Genomic DNA, 13032 nt, shown 5'->3' with positions numbered 1-13032 from the left:
AAAGATTTCTTGTTTTCCAGTGCCATTCTCCCCTTTGTCAGCTCCCTGCTTATCAAAAATGAACCAGGCAAAAGCATTCAGCTGGGCAGTAAAAAGCAAAGGACACTGAACCACATTATATGATTGTCTTTCTGGTGTCCCTCAGGGGTCTATCCTCTCTCCTACCCTATTAAATAGTTACCTGGCACTTTTAGTAGAGCAAATTCAATCTCTCAACCTTAACTCTTTACTTACAGTGACGATATTCAGTGAATTGTGACGTTTGATTCGAGTGATAAATCAGGCAATTCCAGTTCTCTCGAAGTCTCGAAGCTAGAGACTAGCACAGTGGCTCATTGATAATAAACTTAAGCTAAATCTCTCAAAAGCTGAAGGTTTCTTAAAGCAAAATTAATCCATTGCCTTAAGAGGAACCTCTAAGCGCCAAATTTCAAGAAATACCTAGTGTACCTGTTGTAAGTCACCTTGAGCTACTCTGAAAAAGGTGTCAGCTAAATCTAAATAAATAAAGAGGTCTAATACTGGATGATCCAACTTGCATGAGGCTGATAAGCACTGACGGAGAGAGGGACCTTCGGGCGATTGAGGATCTAAAGGCATCTAAACAGTGTGATAAAGAAGTGGCTGTGGCCAGAAGGAGGGAGGTGTTGTTGCTCCTATATACAGTCGTGTGAAAAAATTAGGACACCCCATGAAATATTCAGTTCTTTCTTAAATGTTCACTTATCTATGTCATTTTTTAAAAAAAAATTATCTCTGGAAAAGAAAGTGATATAATTTGCAGGTAAACAAAAATTTTCCTTGATTTACTCATGAAACAAAAGATATCCACAAGAATGTGTATTCTAACTGAAGAATAAATTAGGACACCCTACACCTTAATAGTGTTACCCCCTTTGGCTGAAATAACTTCAATGAGACACTTCTTGTAGCCATCTACCAGTCTCTGACATCGGTCTAAGGAAAGTTTGGCCCACTCCTCAATGCAGAATTCTTTCAGCTGTGAGATGTTTGAGGGGTTTCTTGCATATGCAACCCGTTTCAAATCACCCCACAGCATCTCAATGGGATTAAGATCAGGGCTTTGACTCGGCCACTCCAGGACTCTCCATTTCTTAGTTTTCAGCCAGTCCTTGGTGGATTTAATGGTATGTTTTGGGTCATTGTTGTGTTGCAGGGTCCAGTTCTGCTTCAGCTTTAATTTTCTTACGGATGGTCTCGCCTCAAACACCCTCTGATACACGGTAGAATTCATGGTGGATTCAGTGATGGTGAGCTGGCCAGGTCCTGCTGCAGCAAAGCATCCCCAAACCATGACACTTCCACCTCCATGCTTCACAGTTGGTATGAGGTTCTTTTCCTGGAATGCTGTACGCCAAACATGCCCTCTTTTCTGGTGTCCAAATAATTCAATTTTAGACTCTCTGTACATAGTAGAACATTATTCCAGAAGTCCTGGTGTTTGTCTACGTTCTCTCTGGCAAACTTCAGTCTAGCCTTGATATTTCTCTTAGAAAGCAAAGGTTTCCTCCTTGCACACTTCCCATGCAAGTTAAATTTGTGCAGTCTCTGAAGAGGCATGTATTTTCACATCAAGAGCCTGCTGTAGGTCCCGTGATGACATTTTAGGGTTTTTGGAGACTTCTTTTAGCATCTTGCGGTCTGCTCTGGGGGTCAACTTGCTTGGATGGCCAGACCTGGGCATGTTGGCAGTTGTTTGGAAAGTCTTCCACTTGTACACTATTTTCCAGATCATGGAATGGCTGATGTGTAATTCTTTTGAGATCTTTTTTAAAATTCCTTACCAGACTTATAAGCTGCTATAATCTTCTTTCTGAAGGCCTCAGACAGCTCTTTTGATCTCACCATGGTGTTCACCACAGCAGTCATGAGCACACCAAACTAAATGTCTGAGGTTTAAGTAGTGCAAACCTCCTTCAAAATGCTGAGTAACAATTTTCTAATCATGTGCACTTGATGTGATACATCTGTGTGTGATTTGAACCACTTTAAGTGGGAGGATATGTGGGGGTGTCCTAATTTATTCCTCATTAGAATACACATTTTTGTGGATATCTTTTGTTTCATGAGTAAATCAAGGAAAATTTTTGTTGTTTACATGCAATTACATCACTTTCGATTCCAGAGATAAATAATAAAAAAAAAGATTTAACATCAATATGCAAACATTTCTTAAGAATTGAATATTTCATGGGGTGTCCTAATTTTTTCACATGACTGTAGGTCATTGGTGAAGCCACACTTGGAGTATTGTGCAGTTTTGGAGGCCATATCTGGTGAAGGATATAAAAAGACTTGAAGTAGTCCAGAGGAAGGCAACAAAAATTGTAAGGGTTTTGAACCAAAAGAAGTATGAGAAGAAACTGGAAGACCTAAATATGTATACTGTCCAGTCCTATTAATTCTCTTTCTTCCTCCCCTCTTTAAAGGCAATTCAATTTGTTACCTTTGCTTAATCTTCTGTAAACCGCATAGAACTTGACGGTATTGCGGTATACAAGCTGTTATTATTATTATTATACTCTAGAGGAGAGGAGGGACAGGGGAGATCTGTATGATACAGACATTTAACTACTTGAAAGGTATTAATATAGAACCAAATCTATTCCAGAAAAGAGAAAATGGTAAAATTAGAGGGCATAATTTGAGGTTGCAGGGAGAAAGACTCAGGAGCAATGTTAGGAAATTCTTTTTCACGGAGAGGGTGGGGGATGCCCTCCTGAAGGAAGTGGTGGAGAGGAAAACGGTGATGGAATTAAAAAAAGCGTGAGATAAACAGAGAATCTCTAATTAGAAAATGAAGGATATACCTTAAAGAACTAAGGCTGGTACGGGACAGACTTGCACGGTCTGTGTCTCATATGTGGTGATTTGGTGTAGGATGGGCTGGGGTGGCGGGGAGGAGGAAGGAATCAATGGGAACTCCACAAACTTGAAACATGAGGATGTTACTGGCCAGACTTTATGGTAGATATCCTGCAAACAGGATGGCTGAAAAGGGTGGCGAGAGCTTGAATGGCAACTTCAGCATTTGGAACCTAGGACAATACTAGGTGGACTTTACATTCTATGACCCAGAAATATCAAAGAAGAGACAAGTTAATTTAATCATGTATTTTTAATGGGTATAACTAAAGGGCAGACTGGATGGACCATTCAGGTCTTTATCTGCCATCATTTATTATGTTACATTTGAAGCCCATATATCCAACATTCTAAAGATAACTTTCAACACTTTGTCTCCTTCTAGAAAACACTGGTTAGTTGCCATCAACTTGTGTTTGAGTCCTACTTCTCTACTAATTATCCTTTGGTATATTGATAAGCCAGTTGGACTAGAGTAACACCCTGAGTGGTAGCTTTTATTAAGTGTTATGGAATACTGAATACTCTACTGAGATTTCTCTTCCCAATGGACTACAAGGCTCTCTCTTAGCTCCTATGTTATTTAACATTCTCCAGCACTGTTGGTTGAACTAATTCGGTCACTAGGACTCACCCCTTACATATAAGCTGATGGGTCTATGATTCATCATGATTATTTCAGCACTGAATCGGCCACAATGAATGCTCTACTGAAGATCTAGAAGTTCTGCTTATTTGGACGAGTGAACCCCCATACCTCTCCAGCTCATGTAGGCTAATGGGTAGGAAACCAATGTACATGGAGTATCAGGAGCAGAGACGCCAATAAATGAGGCTGGAGGGAAGGCTCAGCAGCTCCTGGGAAGGCAGTTTTGATGCTACCTGCTGCAGGGGTGGGCCACTTGGCTGCAGGGGGGTTGGCAGGCTCTTCCACATCTTCATGTGCTTCTGAGCTTGCCATGCCCTGGGCCAGGGAGAAGCCGCCTGCCTGACTCCACCACTATCTCTCTAGCTTGCTCAGGGCTGTGTCTTGGATGATTTATCACACCCATGATGAATTGTCCCATTCCGTATGCTGTTGTAGATTTTAATCAGCTTTGATGGTAATATCACCGAGACCCTGATGCTCAAAAGCTTTCCGTACTGGTAAGACCTGTTAAAGCAGTCTTACTTGCACTGAAGCTCTTTGCTATGCTCAAAAGGGTTCTCGCGGGCTGTTACCGATCCTTGTAGCAGCCACAGAGAACTCTATGCAAATGCATTAGAAGCAGCTCATTAGTATTTTAATGAGCTCTCCCTGTGATGCACAAAGGGAACTCCTCCCCTTTTATGGCGGGCATTTTCCAAAATATCTGCCAGTAGTTGTACAAGCCCACATCACACGCACATAGGCTGTACCCTCTCCCCATCCAAAAAACAAGCCTGCAGCTGCTGTTTTTCCCCTCTGCCCAGCTTATGGTGGCTCCAGTCACCATCAGCTGAAAGAAGCAGCTGCTGCTGCTCAGCTAAATCACAGCTTCCCTTGTCAGCTCTGGTGCAGCAGTCAGCAAGAGAAGCCCCAATCAGCTGATCACAGCTAGCCAGCAGGAAAAGCCCCAATTAGCTGACTGCAGCATCAGAGCTGAAAATGGAAGCCTCCTGTGTCTCTCAGCTGATCATGGTTCCGGAGCAGCCATCAGCTGGAGGGAGAATGGCAGCTACAGGAAGGAGCTGTGTCTAATGATGTGCTCTTCTGAACAGGTGCCAGGCATAGTCACTCCCCTTTTACTGGGCTACTCCCCACAAATAGCATGCATATGATTTGCATACTATTTGTGTGATCATAGCCCAGTAAAAGTAAATCGCTCTCAACCCGGTATTTTTTTACCAGGTTGACGGAGCTTTGTGCATTTGTGCCTGAGACATTACAGGGCATACAGACCAAAGAATCTAAAACTATCCACATAGGCAAATGTCTTTTTATAAATGTTCAATCATGAGCCATCCATCCCGACTCCATTTTAGTTTATATGTCTTTTTGGTAGCTTTCCTGGATACAAGATGAACCGAGTGAAATCAGAAATATTGTCCTTAAATGTTTATTCTTACAGGGATATTGTCAGTTCTTAACCATTTCAGTGGAAAGCTAAAGGCCTTAAAAGCCATTTTGATTCATCCTTAAAGGAGAATAAAGTGTGATTATTCCAAGTTAAAGATTTCTTTACTAAATAATTTCCAGTTATACCTTTCATGTGATGACCCTTATGAAGTCCACACCACCTTTAACTCTTTTGACTATTTACCCGAGCAGCTGCCCACGATCTATATATAATCTAAACAGCTGTGGAAAAGAAAGGAAACTTACAATAGCTGAAAAACCATTGTAGGAAAAATAAAAAGTAGCTGTAAAATGTAAATGGTCCCTGAATGACAGATGGCAAAGCTTACACACTGGATGGAAGACAAAAAAAAACACACAGAAAAGTGTGACTAATTTGCTCCATGGAAACATGATTGGCTAGGCCCCACACAACAGTGGCATGTACTAAAGAAGAGCTTTCCCGCATGGTCTCTGGTCAAATGACATCACCCTAAGGCCATTATATTCGGCCTGTCCTCAGAAAAGTACCTTAAATCGGACATTATAGCTAATATTTTTTAGAATTTATGAATGTCAGGTTATAATCAATATTGGAAAATGAATTTTCTATTATGATTAATTTACCTTAAACTCAAAAGGAATGAAGAGAAAAATGAGCAAATTATTTAGTTTGAAAAATCACTCAAAAGACTACATAGTTTTCTAATTGTCTTTCAACTATATCCTAGATTGTTCACAGTACCTCCCAATTATTTCATACATGATACAGAGCACTGTTTTTGAACCGCTGGTCCATGGACCAGTCCGCAGAAATTTCCCGCCGGTCCACAGGGCCGGCACGTGCATCAGGCCTCATTCAGTGCTCTTCAGCTGCCAGTCCATGGTGCGGCATTGTCTTCAGTCCAGCTCCTTCTTCCCGAGTGCTGCAGTGCACAAAGCTGTAGGAAGAGGCTCCTACGCGCATCCTGCACCTGAACCAGAAGCCTTCTCTCTGATGTCGCGACGTCAGAGGGAAGGCTTTCAGATGAGGCGCAGGATGTGTGAGGAGCCGCTGCAGCACTCAGAAAGAGGGAGCCGGCCCGAAGACAATGCTGGGGGCAAGCCAGAAGGCAAGGCACAGCATGGAGGGAGGGAGACAACGGTAGGTTGTGGAGGGACCAGGTGGGAAAATTGGGTACAGAAAAAGGACATCTATAGGTAGTGGGGAGCCAGGATGTAGTTCGTTTTTGTTGAGCTTTCATGTGTAGCTCTTCGGGGGGGAGGGGGGGGGGTTGATTGCTGTGGTCTGTAGCTTTCTCCTCTTTATCGAATTCAGGGTTTCTTTCCATAAATATCTGTGGCTGGGCTCTTAAAATAAAGGATGAATTCTCAAGGATGAAGAATAGCAGATACTTGCAAAACTAACCGTTTGTTTTCAGGAATTAAATCGCGTTGGTAATTAAGTGCGACTCCCCCTTAAGTCAATGAAAGGAATGATTTTGAAATTCTTAGGTGTTGGCTCTGTGGCTGCTGAGTACCCCTAATATTGAGCAAGTGCATTTACTTTACCCAGAGAGAGGTGGTTTGTGTTTAGCACCTAATCATTTTGAAACATTTGTAGAATGATCTTGGCTGATGGTGTTCCTAATGAGCTTAAATGATCTTTATATTAATGATTGATTTACATCTGCTGTCTGTTCAGAAAGAATTGTATTTGTTTCTTTTCCTCTGGGGTTGTACTGCTTGCAGAGTCTTGCATCTTAGGGTTTGTTTGTAAATATTAGTACTTTTAATTTTTGGTCCTGCATTTGCATGGGGTTATCTGGTAGGAATGAATGTTGAAAAGCATACAGTGTGCTTTGTGTAGTTTAATTTTGTGGTTAACCATTATGTGTTGTTAATACAATTATATTGTGTGTGTATATATGAAAAATGAATGGAAAAAATGGTGTTACAATTAGTACTATTATGGGGGCAGGGTCTGGGGTGGAGATTGGCGGGGTCTGGCCCACGACTTAGCCCAGTGTTCTTCAACTGCCGGTCCACAAAATAATTCTTTTATTTCCACCGGTTCATAGGTGTCAAAAGGTTGAAGAACGCTGGTTTAGAGTACAAATTATATTCTTGAATTTAGCTATAAAATTGAAGTAGTGTTTATTTATGCTGCTTGGATTTTACATATTTATAGAAGAACTGGTATAAGAAAGGACAGTTTTTCTTCATAGTAAGAAGCAGACAGTTTCTCATAAGATTCCTCATCTTTTAAAACCCATATATCTCGCCTCCAACAGTTTAATGTTAAAATCATTTTACATTTTCATAATGGACAGGTATTAAAGTAGGAAAACTTGATCAAGAGACATGTCTGCAGTCACTTACTGAAGAGACAATTCTTGATGAAGACAAGACAGAAGTTGATACACTGTACACAGGTCAGTAAAGATTAACGCTGGGTTTTACAAAGCTGACTAGAGGTAAATGCTTCAACACTCATAGAATTCCTACGCGTGTCGGAGGATGTACCTTGCCGGCTGCAGTAGAAACCTCCAACACCATTTAGTGAAAGGAGCCCTAATTTGTAGGCCATCTGAACTTGGGTCAGTTTTAATTTAATTTTTAGCATGCTAAAAAGTATTTCATTTCACAAACTAAAAGTTCTTCAGCTGTCATTAAAAACATTTAAAAACTAGATAAAATCGGTTTCAAAGCCACCCCGAAATTTAATTGTAATCCATGATACATTTTCATAAACATTTACTATACATCCATTAATTACAAAATATTTCATTGACTACATATGAAGCAAAATCTGCATCATTTTATTATAAAAAACAAAATAGATTTACAGTTGTCACTGTCACAAAGAGGAAAATAGAAAGAAAAATAAATACAAACTACACCACAAAACTCTATTTGGTAATTGTATAGCAAATTATGAAGAAAAACAAGTGAGACTCTCGATTCTGACGGTACAAAATAAAGCAGATGATGAATGTCCAAGTGTCCAACTAAATTTAAGATCTCACACAGAGCATGGGAGTATCATCCTTATTAAACAATCTTTCTAGAACATCTTACTTAATTTGTACTGTTTTACTGTATGTCCTGTGTCTAACTGATGTATTCATTTCATTAGTTGTCAATAAAGGCCTTTTTGGATCCAATACAAATGTATTGATGAACTGCACCAGGAGGCAGTAAGTACTAATGATAGAATTTGAAATTCAGAGAATGGCTTGCATGATCTCCAGTAAGACAAGATCAAAACTGGAGCCACGGGCACCATTTTCCTGGCAGAAACATCTAGAACAATGTGCAATTTAGATTTGTTCCACTCTTACAAGATTCTCAACAGTAGTACATAACCCTTGTGAGTCTTTGAAAGATCTTGTTAAAAAGGTACTTTCTAACAGTTCTTCTGGCAGCGCTAGGGAATTACAATATCCTTCAACTTTACTATCAACATAATATGTACATTTGCAGTTACATGCTCTAAAAAATCCTACATTTCATAGTATAAAAATATATTACAAATCTGCTTACTTATTTACAAGCTGAATTATTTTCTATTGTCTATCTGCCATTCAAGGCTAACAACTTACACAAGTGTCTATTGCGAGTAAAAAAAATATATATATATATTGGTACGACTTCCTGCACATCAAACAGGAATAAGATTCTACTTATTTTTTTTCTAAAACAAACTTTGGTGCATCAAGAAATGAGTTTTCTAGATGTGTCCAAAAACTTTTTTACATTTAGAAAGTGGTTAAGTAAAGCAAATTGCTTATACTCTATAAAAACAGCTGGCATATTCTTAAATATGTGCAGTTACAATAAAGCACCAATGAAGTATCAAATAGTACAGAGTTCTTCCAAAATTAGTTCAAGTTTAATTCTGTAATTGGGTTACAGTTAAACCTTGCAGTGCATGAATTTCAATCCTTAAGTTGTTAACAGAAACACTGACAAGATTCCCATCATGTTTCATTTACATTTGATACATACCTAATATGAAGTTGATTAGAAATATGACAAGCATACAAAATTGAAGGACCCCCCCCCCCCCAGATCGTGCATATGGGTTCTGTGACCATAAAATTTGGGACAGAACAAACTTCCCAGAAAAGCTGCTTCCTTAAAAACACCCCCCCCAAAGTAAACAAACAAACAAAAAATCCACATAGATACCTCCCCCATTGTCGTATCTCAGAGAAATTTATTGATGAAGCTAAATGTTTAGATAAAAACCAATTTGGTTTCTGAATCAGTTTTGAAACCTTATGGTTCGCTGCTGCTGATGAATTGCGTTTGGGTATTGACCAGGGCCACTGTTTTTGTGTTGTCTCCTTGGACATCAATTCTGCATTTGATTCACTGAATCATCATGGCCTGATAGAAAGATTAAGTCAGATAGGGGTTGGAGGCAAAGATACGATTGGTTCCGGTCGCAATGGTGAAGTGTCAGATGGTTTACTTACAGTGCGGAGTGCCGTAGGGTTCTGTTATATCTGCTACTCTTTTTAATATCTATTTACCTCCATTGGGTGAGCTGTTAAGACAATATAGGTGTCTCATAGAATTTACGCCGACGATGTTCAGTTTTTCTTTAAGATATGCAACTGGGGAGACGGGGTGAATCTCAAGTTAGATGCTTATATGGATGAGACCGTTAAGTGGATGAAGAACGAAGGGTTTAAACTGAATATAGGAAAAAACAGAAATTTTGATTGTGGAAGATACAGATAACATCTGTGGCCCAAAGAATTTTGTGTGTTATTTAAGATCAGTAAAGACGTACGAGTACTTGGTGTACTATTGGATGCCAAACTATCTTTTCAAGCTCATTTCAAGAGTTGTCCAGATTGCGTATTTCGCCATGCAAAAGTTATCACATTTGAAGAATGTGTTGACAAATTGGGATTTTAGACAAGCATTACAAACGATGGTGTTATCTCAAATAGACTATTATAATGGTATTTATTTGGGCTTACTGAATACTTAAATCAATGCCTTACAGATTATTCATAATTCAGCAGCTCAGATGTTGATGGGAGTATCTCATTATGATCACATTACGCCCATCTTAAAAAAAATTACATTGGTTACCAGTTTCCTTTCGAGTTCAATTTAAAATTTTAAAACTTGTTCTAACAGGGTGTTTATGACAGATTGCCAGATTATTTGGCTAAATGACTGATGCAGTACAAACCATCAAGAGCTCTGAGATCTGAAAATCATCAGTTACTTGATATAGAGAAATTGCAAACCAAAAAACTTGTTTTTCTAATGCTGGCACTTTACAGTTCTGTGGAAATCTGCTGCAGTTTAGAAAACTGCTCAAAACTTATCTTTTTGCCCAGACATTTCTTTGCTTAGATCTCCAAAATGATCATGTTACCTTTTCTAGAAGATTATGACATAGCTTTTGTAACCTTTACCTTTTTCTTCTTCCCCTGTTTTGTACTTGGTCTTGTGAAATTCCATGTATTTTAAGCTGTGTATGTAAATTGTGAGCAGCTTTGGATAAAAGTGGATTATAAATGTTTTTAAATAAATAAATTAATAAAAACACATTTTTCACATTTTCAGCTTGAAGTCTTTTCTGTCTGGGCTATGCATGGGTATTCTTCCTCAGCAAGCGCCCTACAGCCTGTTCAAGTTCCCGTTTGAAAAGATAAGAAGAGAATGCCTCCTACAGTAAAGCAGCATGGGTCACTTGCGATCTTTTGTCTTCAGAAAACACTTACAGTTAAGCAACTTCATTCTCTGAAGACCAGTCAATCAATTGGTCACATCTATGCGATTTAATAGCAGTGAAAACAATCTCAAAGAACGTGGAGCATAGCTCAATGCATTCTTTTCAACTCCTCTGCATGTGTGACTTTGACCTGAAGGGTGGACGGAATGGAGCAGCACTCAAACATTCTGATGGGCTTGAAAGAATATAAGGAAAGAATTATAAGAGATGGATAACTGTATACTATTTTGGATCTACTGGGATTTAGTAGTCTATAAAGCCTAGAGGATGGAATGTCTGCTTGAGTATTGGTACATTACCTCTCCAAAAAAGGATGGCAACCAACCAGGAAGAAAATGCAATTCTCTCAAATGAGTTCAAAACCCAGATTTTTCATTAAACAATAAAGACTACTTCTTTCTAATCTAGAGGAAGTCATAAAAACAAAACACTGGCCACAATTCCATTCCCAAAAGCCCCTTCCTCCCAGGTACTTTCAAAGCCACCCCCGCACTTATAAAGCTACACTCCCACATACACACATAGCACAGCTACTTGTAACAGTGTTTCCAGAGACACCAGGCAGATATTCTCACATATGGGTGATGTCATTCATGGAGCCCTGTATGGACAGTGCAAAAGTGTACTATCGCTTTAAAGTTTTTGAGGGATTCGAGACTGTCCGTACCACACATGCACCGGGTGCCTTCCCGCCTGACACTGGCTCATAGGACCATCAGTTCAATAAAAAAATTAAGAAGCCAACTAGAGATGGGAGGGTTGTGAAAATATCTGCCTGCTGTCCCTAGATAACAACCGTTACAAGTAACTACCTGTGCTTTATCCCGGGACAAGCAGGCAGAATATTCTCACATATGGGACCCTTAGCTATAATTTCAAGGGCAGGAGGTATTAAACAGAGCATAAATTTTGTAAAACTGCCCAAACCAATCTTGTCATTTGGAATGATGCTTTAAACAATAATGGGAAGGGAATGTATGAACTGATGACCAGGTGGCTGCTTTACAGATATCCTCAATGGAATAGATGAGCTACTGAAGTTGGCATGGCTCTAACCATGTGTGCTGTTAACACAACTTCCAGTGGCAGCCTAGCCTAAGCATAGCAAAAAGTAATACAGTCCCATCAGCCATGTAGAGATGGTTCTCTTGGCAACAAGAACTCCCAGTCTTTTAGGATGAGAGGCTTGGTGTGATCTAAGTAATACACGAGCACACATTTGCATTCTGTGCAGAGTGCAGTCTCACAAGGGTGAGAATGCAGTCATGGAAAAAAGACAGAAGTACTATAGACTGGTTGAGGCAAAATTCTGTGACAACCTATGGTAGGAACTTGGGATGCTTCCAGAGAACCACCCTGTCATGGTAGAAAGTTGTATAAGTTTCAAGTTTATTAGTTTCTTGATATACTGTCAATCAAACTTATCTAAATGGTTTACAATAAAAACATTATAAAAATAAATTAAAACTTTTTAAAAAATAAAAATTAAAGAGGGTTCACAGACAGTACGTAACTAACATGAAGCCAATAGGAGGAGGGAAAGGGGAATAGCATCGTTACATTTAGCAAAAAATAAAAAGGGGAATGGGTAAGGGGAAAACACAATCAGTAGATATAGGATTGGTCATCCTCAAGTGAAGTGTTAATTCTCATGTGTTGAATGCATCCTTGAATAGAAACGTTTTAAGTTTAGATTTGAATCTTGGCAGATCAGATAAGAGTGCTTGAAGTTGTGATGCAGATTAAGAATACTTCCAAGTGAGATACTAAGGAGGAAGACGCCAGTTGTTCAAAAGGTAGTTTCATCAGTGTGCCAAGTATGACATTAAGATCCCTAGAAACCGGTGGAAGTTTGATTGAAGGTTTGGTATGCAAAAGCCCTTTCATGAATCTGAAAATCAAAGGATGTACTGCAATGGACCTTTTAGTCAAAGGTACATAAAAAGCACCGATAGCATTAAGATATACTGTGACTGAAGGGGTTTTTAGACCAAAGTCAGAGGAGGTATTCCAGAATTGATGGCAAAGGACATAATGAATGTTGATTACACCAGATGGTAAAACAGGTCCATTTGAAACGGTAGCAACATTATGTAGAGTGCTTTCTGGAAGCTTCAATGATGGCTAAAACTGATGGAGAGGTTAAATTAGGGGTGGGAAAACTTGGCTCGTGGGCCACAATGGGTTCTTAAATTTGACAGAGGGGCTGGACCAAGAGCCACTTCCGCTTCAGCCAGCAGCCCGACATGTGCGTGTGTCTCACAGAGTTGTGGCTGGCCTTGGAGGAGTTCCAAGTACACCAGGTGCACTTCTTCTGCTTCGTGCC

Source organism: Geotrypetes seraphini, chromosome 7 (genome assembly GCF_902459505.1).
Source record: "Geotrypetes seraphini chromosome 7, aGeoSer1.1, whole genome shotgun sequence".
In the NCBI taxonomy this organism is placed as follows: Eukaryota; Metazoa; Chordata; class Amphibia; order Gymnophiona; family Dermophiidae; genus Geotrypetes; species Geotrypetes seraphini.
This window is presented reverse-complemented; position numbering follows the sequence as displayed.